Source organism: Scyliorhinus torazame, chromosome 13 (assembly GCF_047496885.1).
Source record: "Scyliorhinus torazame isolate Kashiwa2021f chromosome 13, sScyTor2.1, whole genome shotgun sequence".
Lineage (NCBI taxonomy): Eukaryota > Metazoa > Chordata > Chondrichthyes > Carcharhiniformes > Scyliorhinidae > Scyliorhinus > Scyliorhinus torazame.
The window spans coordinates 207,244,934-207,253,829 of NC_092719.1; the positions used below are offsets into that span (position 1 = coordinate 207,244,934).

Below are 8,896 nucleotides of genomic sequence, written 5' to 3' on the forward strand. Positions count from 1 at the left end.
TGCCTATGCTGAGCTGTCTCTGTCTGCTGCTGCTCACGAGCCCTGTGCTTCTGAAAGAGGCGGATCCTCCCTTGGGCTGGACCTTTTATATGCTGCCCTCTGTAGCCAGTTAAAATGGCTAACTCCCGATTTAGAATGGCTAACTCCCGATTTAAAATGGCGAACGGCAAAGGCTGATGGGAAAGTCAGCCAACAGGACACAAACAAGCAACTGCAGGTTGAGTGTGTATTTACCTCTGGAAAGGCCAGACAAGATCGATACCGGCAACCATCAACATAAAACACCAGCCATTTGCATATTAATGAGCAATCCCCGGGAACAATGAGCAACATTTAGACACATGAAGCCAAACTAGACTCCGTGGCGCCAGCAGAAGCCTACACAAAGGGAGGTGAACGACCACCTCAGGACCGCCCATCGATCAGGGAACCGCTCCAGCATTGGAGAAAATCGAACCAAGTGATTGGGACGAAGTCCAATCACTTGGAACCAGGTACAGGGTCCGCCCCGAAAGGCGGGAAGCCCCTGGGGACGATAAGAATTAAGCCCAAGTTCAAATCAGTTCCTCTGCTTCTCTTCTGGACCGGGTCACTCAGCAACACGAACCAACCCTTGACAGTGACCGGTCCAGCCATCGCTGATATCTAGTAAGTCTTACTTCCATGCTCGCTACGAGATAGGCGCTCCTAGCAACCAATCTGTACCAACTTTGAATCCCGCAGGCTCAGAACCTGAACGAAAGGCCATTCGTTTCCCTGACCTGGTGGGCCAGTTCCGAGTTAAGTATTGGCCTGTTAGTCGTCGAAGTAGCTTAGACGTAGAATTTATACATGAGTAGTGATTACTGTGTATAATAAATGTGCTTTGATTTAAATCTTACTAAGCGGTGTATTGGATTATTGGTCATTACTCGGACTTGAACCACGTGGCGGTATCATAAAGATACCTGGCGACTCAAGAACAAAGGTGATAAAACAGAGCAATTAAACTGAGGGAAAAGTTAGCAACACCTCTAGTGATGCTGTGGCTGTTACATCTGTCTGTAGTCCCTGGTGTATGTGCAGATGTATGTACAGATGTACAGATCACTACAGTTACATCTTGTGGTTGGATGTAAAACATCCCCTTTTGTGAATTATCTCTGCATTTCTTTTTCTTTATTTTGGGGTTAAAGAATTATTGACTGGATCTTGCAATGGTTCAGGCAGGCTTCTTATCTAAGAAAGAGACCGTATAAAGGATCACTGCTGCCTCTGGTAAGATTGGAATTGGGAGAAGGTACGTTTTGGTGCTCGAACGAGGTGTGAAAATCTTATCCTCTATTGTCTTTGACCATATGACCAGGCGCTACAGGTGACGTTGTGCACCAACCTCACCGTGATTCCATGGTTTTATCCTCTTTCCCCCTCTTTTTCCCCACTTACCCGTTCACCATTTTTTCCCATTATGAAAGGAGGCACCAACTTTAACCCTGTCTTTTTCTGTATTCAGATAGGCTGAAGCATCTTTGCTGTCCTGGACCACGATTGAGGGTCTGCTACGTTGTTAGTAATATTGAAAAAAAACTCTAATAAAAGTATATATATATATATATATGTATTAAAGAAAGCTTAAGGGCAATTATGGATTGTTACAAAAGCTGGTCTTGGCAGCAATGAATTCATGAATAAACAGAATGTTTGAGGCTGTAAAATCTAATTGTAAAAGTGAATACTGGCTGAGTTCATACGTAGGTTAATTAAGAGGGTACAGATCTGGCATTTATTATTGCTTGAGTGCTTGAGCACGGTAAATGTATGTTTAGCTTCTTTATGCATCTCCCCACCCATCCACCCACACCCCGATGCAGAAATTTGCATTTAACTGTGTATGATACTAGAAGTGAGACCATGGCGTGTTTACATAAGTAGAGTTTTTATAAGCCTAGCTCTGTCATCCAGGCATGACATTACACGTACTGAAGCTAGAACTGCCACGCTGAGATCGCCGAACTCAGCAGTAAGGGACCCGATCTGAGACCTCCGGGTCCTTAAGACTCAGTCGCATGCTGCTGCGGCCTGTGCTGGGATCCAGCTTGCGAGGAACTGGAGGAGGCCATTCAGCCCCCCAGCCTTCTCCTGCCATCAATGGTTAATCTGTACCTTAACGTGCCTCAGTAACCCTTGATGCCTTTTCCTGGCTAAATAGAAGTTTACAATTGACCCCTTCACCTCAACTGCTTTTTGGAGGTGAGATTTCCATTACCATTTGTGTGAGAGAGCGCTTCTTCACATTATCCATGAATGGCCTGTCTCCAGTTTAAATGTATCCCCCGCATCAGAGGAAATCTCTATCTACACTAATTGTACTAAGTGGCTCAAAAAAAAATTCCGCAGAGAGCTACATTGACAAACACAATTAACCAATTATGTAAATATATATATATGCGCATATAATATGGAAAGACACTGAATTTTTTAAAATACCATTTGGAACAGGAATAAAGATTTCCCAGTGGGCAGCTTTCTGAGAGACTGCATGGTTTGTGCATTCAAATCCCTGACCTCTGCTCCTGGCTGCCCTGTGCGCCTGACAGTCTCAGAGTAGAGTCGCCTGGAAGAGGAGCGAGGGCCAGCAGTCCGGGTGCAGAAACCAAACAGGTACTGATCGCCTCATCCCGCCGCCCCAGAAATAATCGGTGGAATAAAAGCTTGCTGTGCAACAAGAATATCATTTGGGTGGTTTTAAAAAAACAAAAAGACTTTTGTAAACCTCCCACTGATATATTGTAAAACAAATAATTCTGTTGCAAACCTCAAGGCATGCTGCCTTAAAAACAAATGTTTGATCTCGCTTCCACATCTGTAGAGATTATTCGAAACAGCTGGGAGTGCACGGTACAATTATGGTGCGGCTGTTTGAGTGTGGATCAGCCTGTTTGAGTTCCAGCTGTGAATTCTTCTCATTCCTTCAACTTTTTTTGTAAGTGTCAATATTTAAGCAATTAGGTTACATATTCCGCTAAATAAAGTTTAAAATAAAATATATCTCTCAATTCATCACTTGAATTTCAATGGAAAATTCTTTGAGCCAATAATAAGTCTTAACAAGTCCAACGATGTGCAGGTTAGGTGGATGCTAAATTGCCCCTTCGTGTCCAAAGGTTGGGTGGGGTGGCGGAGATAGGGTTGGGGAATGGGGCTGTGTAAGGTGCTCTTTACCACCTCTCCCCTTTGTTTTCCCATTCCACCCTACATCTGTCGCAGTTTACCCTCTGATTTAAGTTTCTCTGCTGTTTGGTCTTTCACACCGTTTGTTCTCTCTGGGGACTGCCATTAGCACTCTTTCCCCTTGGTTTCTGTGGCCAAGACTCATCTTTCATTCCCCATCCCACAGTATAAATATCTCACATTTTCTATGTCTTTTTGCTTTGACAAAGGGTCACCTGGCCATTTTTCTCCCCACAGATGCTGCCAGACCTGCTGAGATTTTCCAGCATCTTCTCTTTTGGTTTCTTTTCTCTTACGCTGCGCTCCTAAATCTTTGTGCGCTACAATCTGTTTGGACCTGACAGCCCCTCAGAGGCAGGATCACTAAACCACTCTCCAGATTGACATCTGTCACATTAAAAGGGAAAGACAGTAGTTTCTAATAGAATAGAACTTATAGTGCAGAAGGAGGCCATTCGGCCCATCGAGTCTGCACAGACCCTTGGAAAGAGCATCCTACTTAAGCCCACACCTCCACCCCATCCCCGTAACCCAGCAACCCCACCTAACCTTTGGACACTAAGGGACAATTTGGCGCGGCCAATTCAAACCCCGTCTCTGCGTGGGTTTCCTCCAGGTGCTCCGGTTTCCTCCCACATTCCAAAGATGTACAGGTTAGGTGGATTGGCCATGATAAATTGCCCTTAGTATCCAAAAACAAAAGGTTAGGTGGGGTTACTGGGTTACGGGGATAGGATGAAGGTGTGGACTTGGGTGGGGTGCTCTTTCCAAGGGCCGTGCAGACTCGATGGGCCGAATGGCCTCCTTCTGCACTGTAAATTCTATGATTCAATCCACCTAACCTGCAAATTTTTGGACTGTGGGAGGAAGCCGGAGCAGCTGGAGGAAACCCACGCACACACGGGGAGAACGTGCAAAACTCCACACAGTCACCCGAGGCCGGAATTGAACCCGGAACCCTGGAGCTGTGAGGCAGCTGTGCTAACCACTGTGCCACCGTACCGTAAACAAGGTACTCTCTCCAATTTCTGCCAAAACACGATATTAGATATATATATAAATAAAATTAAAAATAATCATGATTATTATTTCCCAGAATTCAGTCCTCGAGAGCCACCATTTTAGGGCCCCTTCTCCAAGGTCTCTGTGACGACACCACTGAGGAGATTGGCTGTTCCCATAATAGAATGACTCAATCTATCCAGGAGGGAGGATTTCAGTGGCAGGATGGGATTGAGCTCAGCAGTAAAGCCTTCCATGCTTTGGCGAGCCTTGCAACAAAAATGGCCACTCAGAAGTGACAGCAGCAGGTGCTGACACCTGTCCAATACATAGCTACATAGAACGTACAGTGCAGAAGGAGGCCATTCGGCCCATCGAGTCTGCACCGACCCACTTAAAGCCCTCACTTCCACCCTATCCCCATATCCCAATAACCCCTCCCAATCTTTTTGGACACTCAGGGCAATTTAGCATGGCCAATCCACCCAACCTGCACGTCTTTGGACTGTGGGAGAAACCGGAGCACCAGGAGGAAACCCAGGCAATACATGCAAATATATGCAACATAAGTCCACAGCTTTAGAAGCTGCAATTGGAGTTGGGAGTAGAGAAATAAAAAAGGATGCAAATTTTAAACATATAATTTAAGTTTTGATTAGAGTTCAGGGGATTTTCACAGTAGCTTCACTTGTGACACTAAGAAAGATTATTTGTTAGTATTTGTCTGTGAGATCTTGCTGTGTACAAATTAGCTGCATTTGTCGAGGGTAACAATGGTGACTATTCTTTGGAATGAATCAACTGACTTTGGGATGACTTAACAATGTGAAAGGCGCTAACAGAGTTGCAGATATTTTATTTTAATCATTCTTAATAGTCTGCATAAATGCAACAATCTCAACTCCCCTCAAACTGCCCTGTTGTGGAAAACCACGACGCTTCCTAATAAATGAACATGAGCACTCAGACCTTACTGTCCCTTCCCGTGTAGAAAATCACTTAAACACTTAACCCAGCCCCCTCCACTCCCCGCCAGCCCGCTGTAATCATTCTGACAGATATTGTGCCTGATGGTGATGGGCTGTCACATAAAGTGGGGAAAGAGAATCAGGATTGGGAGGGTTACATTCTAAACCACACCGAGGTAAGGTGGTGGTGGTGGGGAATCGATCTACTCCAGCTTTGGCACTCTTGTCAGAAAGCCAAGTGCTAAAAAAAAGAAAGAGAAACTCATTGTACAGTCAGTAGCCCTCCAGTGTGCTGAGCAAATGTGCAGCCCCCCCCCCCCCCCCCAATCCCCTTCCCTCCACAACTTACAGTGGAGAGTGAGTCTGTCTCTGGTACATGTCTGGGGGTCAGGGGACTCTGTACCCCACACTCTTCTGCTGAGGACAGAGAGAGACACAAATCTCCCTCTCTCTGTGTAGGCCCCCCCCCTCCTCCCCCTAAACCTAATCCAGAATTAGGGGGGGGGGGGGGGGGGGGGGGGATGGGAACACAGCACACTGGACATGCCATTAGGCTGCTGTCTGCTGCTGGGCAGCCGTCGCCTCGCCTGACATCAAGTTGGGTCACTGGACTGTGTAATTTATTCGGCAGTTTGTATCAGTGCTCCAGAGGGTAAATCTGTCTTCACCATTGTGATACAAATCTGGCACATCCCCCCCCCCCCTCCCCTCCCAACCAGCATCAACAGCAGACGGCAGATTAAGTGTGCTTGGCAAAACTGGTGTTTTGGAAATGTGAAAAGCTCTCCTGTTAAATGGTGTTCATTACGTTTTTCCCCTTGCTTCCTCTCTCTCTCACACACATCTTTCTCCCTCACACTCTCCGAAATCACACACCACTTTCTCCCCCTCCCTCTCTTTCTCCCCCTCCCTCTCTTTCTCCCCCCTCCCTCTCTTTCTCCCCTCCCTCTCTTTCTCCCCCCTCCCTCAATGAACAGGAAAAATCGCTTATTGTCACAAGTAGACTTCAAATGAAGTTACTGTGAAAGAGCCCTAGTCGCCACATTCCGGCGCCTGTTCGGGAGGCGGATACGGGCTTTTTCTCCCCCCCTCACCTCCCCTCCCCCGACTCTCCCCCCTCCCTTCCTCCCCCCCCGCTCTCTCTCCCCCCCCTCTCTTCCCCCTCCCTGTCTCCCCTCCGCTCCCCCTCTCTCACTCCCCTCCCTCCCCCCTCTCTCACTCCCTCCACTCTCTCCCTACCTCCCCCTCCCCTCCCGCCTCTCTCCCTCCCCCTTCTCTCCCTCCCTCTCTCTCTCACCTCCTCCCTCTCTCTCCTCCCCATCCCTCCCCCATCACCCATCTCCCTCCCTCCCCCATCTCCCCTCTCCCCTCATGCTCCCTCCCCTCTCCTCTCATTCTCCCCTCCCTCCACCTCTCCTCCTCCCTCCCTCCCCCTCCCCATCTCCCCATCCCTCACTCCCTCCTCCTCTCTCGCCCCTCCCTCTCGCCTCCCCCCCTCTCCCTCCCTCTCCCCCCTCCCCCCCCCTCTCCCCCCCTCCCTCTCCCCCGCACCCGCCCTCTCCCCCCTCCCTCTCCCCCTCCCTCCATCCTCCCTCTACCCCCTCCCCTCCCCCCTACCCTCCCTCCCTCTCCCCCCGCCTCCCCCAGTCCCTCCCTCTCCCCTCCTCCCCCTCCCCTCCCTCCCTCTCCCCTCCATCCCCCTCCCTCTCCCTCCCTCCCCTCCCTCCATCCCCCTCCCTCCATCCCACTGCCCTCTCTCTCCCTCCCTCCCTCTTTCTCTCTCCCCCCTCCCCCTCCCTCCCCCTCCCCCTCCCTCCCTCCCTCTCCCCCCACCCCCTCCCTCTCCCCCACCCCCCTCCCTCTCCCCCACCCCCCTCCCTCTCCCCCCACCCCCTCCCTCTCCCCCCCACCCCCTCCCCCCACCCCCCCCTCCCTCTCCCCCCACCCCCCTCCCTCTCCCCCCACCCCCCCCTCCCTCTCCCCCCCACCTCCCCCTCACTCTCCCCGCCCACCCCCTCCCTCTCCCCCCACCCCCCCTCCCTCTCCCCACCACCCCCCTCCCTCTCCCCCCACCCCCCCCTCCCTCTCCCCCCACCCCCCCTCCCTCCTCCCCCCCACACCCCCTCCCTCTCCCCCACACCCCCTCCCTCCTCCCCCACCCCCCCTCCCTCTCCCCCGACCCCTCCCTCTCCCCCTCCCTCCCTCTCCCCCTCCCTCCCTCTCCCCCCTCCCTCCCTCTCCCCCCCTCCCTCCCTCCTCCCTCCCTCCCTCCCTCCCTCCCTCCCCTCCCCTCCCTCTCTCCCCCCTCCCCTCCCTCCCCTCTCCCTCCTCCCTCCCTCTCTCTCCCTCCCCTCCCCCTCCCTCTACCGCCTCTCTCCCCCCCTCCCTCCCTCCCTCTCCCCCCCTCCTCCCTCTCTCCCCCCCCTCCTCTCTCCCCTCCCTCTCTCCCCCCTCCCTCTCTCCCCCCTCCCTCCCTCCCTCCCTCTCTCCCCCCCTCCCTCCCTCTCTCCCCCCCTCCCTCCCTACTCTCCCCCCCCTCCCTCCCTCTCTCCCCCCTCCCTCCCTCCCTCCCTCCCTCTCTCCCCCCCCTCCCTCTCTCCCCCCTCCCTCTCTCCCTCCCCCCCCTCCCTCCCTCTCTCCCCCCCTCCCTCCCTCTCTCCCCCCTCCCTCCCTCTCTCCCGCCCCCCTCCCTCCCTCTCTCCCCCCTCCCTCCCTCTCTCTGCCCCCTCCCTCCCTCCCTCCCCCCTCCCTCCCCTCCTCCCTCCGCCCCCCCTCCCCTCCGCCCCTCACTCCCCCCCTCCCTCCCTCCCCCCCTCCCTCCCTCCCTCTCTCCCCCCTCCCTCCCCTCCCTCTCCCCTCCCCTCCCTCCTCCTCCCGCTCTCCCCCTCCCTCCTCTCTCCCCCCTCCCTCCTCCCTCTCTCCCCTCCTCCCTCCCTCCTCTCTCCCCCTCCCTCCCTCCCTCTCTCCCCCCTCCCTCCCTCTCTCCCCCCTCCCTCCCTCCCTCTCCTCCCCCCCCTCCCTCCCTCTCTCCCCCTCCCTCCCTCTCTCCCCCCCTCCCTCCCTCTCTCCCCCTCCCTCCCCCTCCCTCCTCTCTCTCCCCTCCCTCCCTCCCCCTCCTCCCTCTCTCCTCCCCCCTCCCTCCCTCCCCTCTCCCTCCCTCCCTCCCCTCCCCTCCTCCCTCCTCCCTCCCCTCCCTCTCCTCCCTCCCTCCCTCTCTCCCCCCTCCCTCCCTCCCTCTCTCCCCCCTCCCTCCCTCCCCCTCCCTCTCTCCCCCTCCCTCCCTCTCTCCCCCCTCCCTCCTCCCCCCTCCCTCCTCCCTCTCTCTCCCCCCTCCCTCCCCTCTCTCCCCCTCCCTCCCTCCCTCTCTCCCCCCTCCCTCTCTCCCTCTCTCCCCCTCTCCTCCCTCCCTCCCCCTCCCCTCCCTCCTCCTCTCTCCCCCCTCCCTCTCTCCCCCCTCCCTCCTCTCCTCCCTCCCTCCTCTCTCTCCCCCCCTCCCTCGTCCCTCCCCTCCTCCCCTCCCTCTCTCCCCTCCCTCCCTCTCTCATCCCTCTCTCCCCCCCCTCCCTCTCTCCCCCCTCCCTCTCCCCCCCCCCCCTCCCTCTCCCCCCATCCCTCCCTCTCTCCCCCTCCCTCCCTCCCTCTCTCCCCCTCCCTCTCTCCCTCTCTCCCCCCTCCCTCCCTCCCTCTCTCCCCCCTCCCTCTCTCTCCCCCCTCCC

At 54.5% G+C, this 8,896-nt stretch overlaps 1 protein-coding gene across 4 annotated transcripts in view; it reads left to right on the forward strand.

Moving 5' to 3' along the window:
• sema3b (sema domain, immunoglobulin domain (Ig), short basic domain, secreted, (semaphorin) 3B) overlaps positions 1-8,896 on the forward strand; it is a 421,273-nt gene that overhangs the window by 222,351 nt on the left and 190,026 nt on the right. The window lies entirely within an intron of this gene.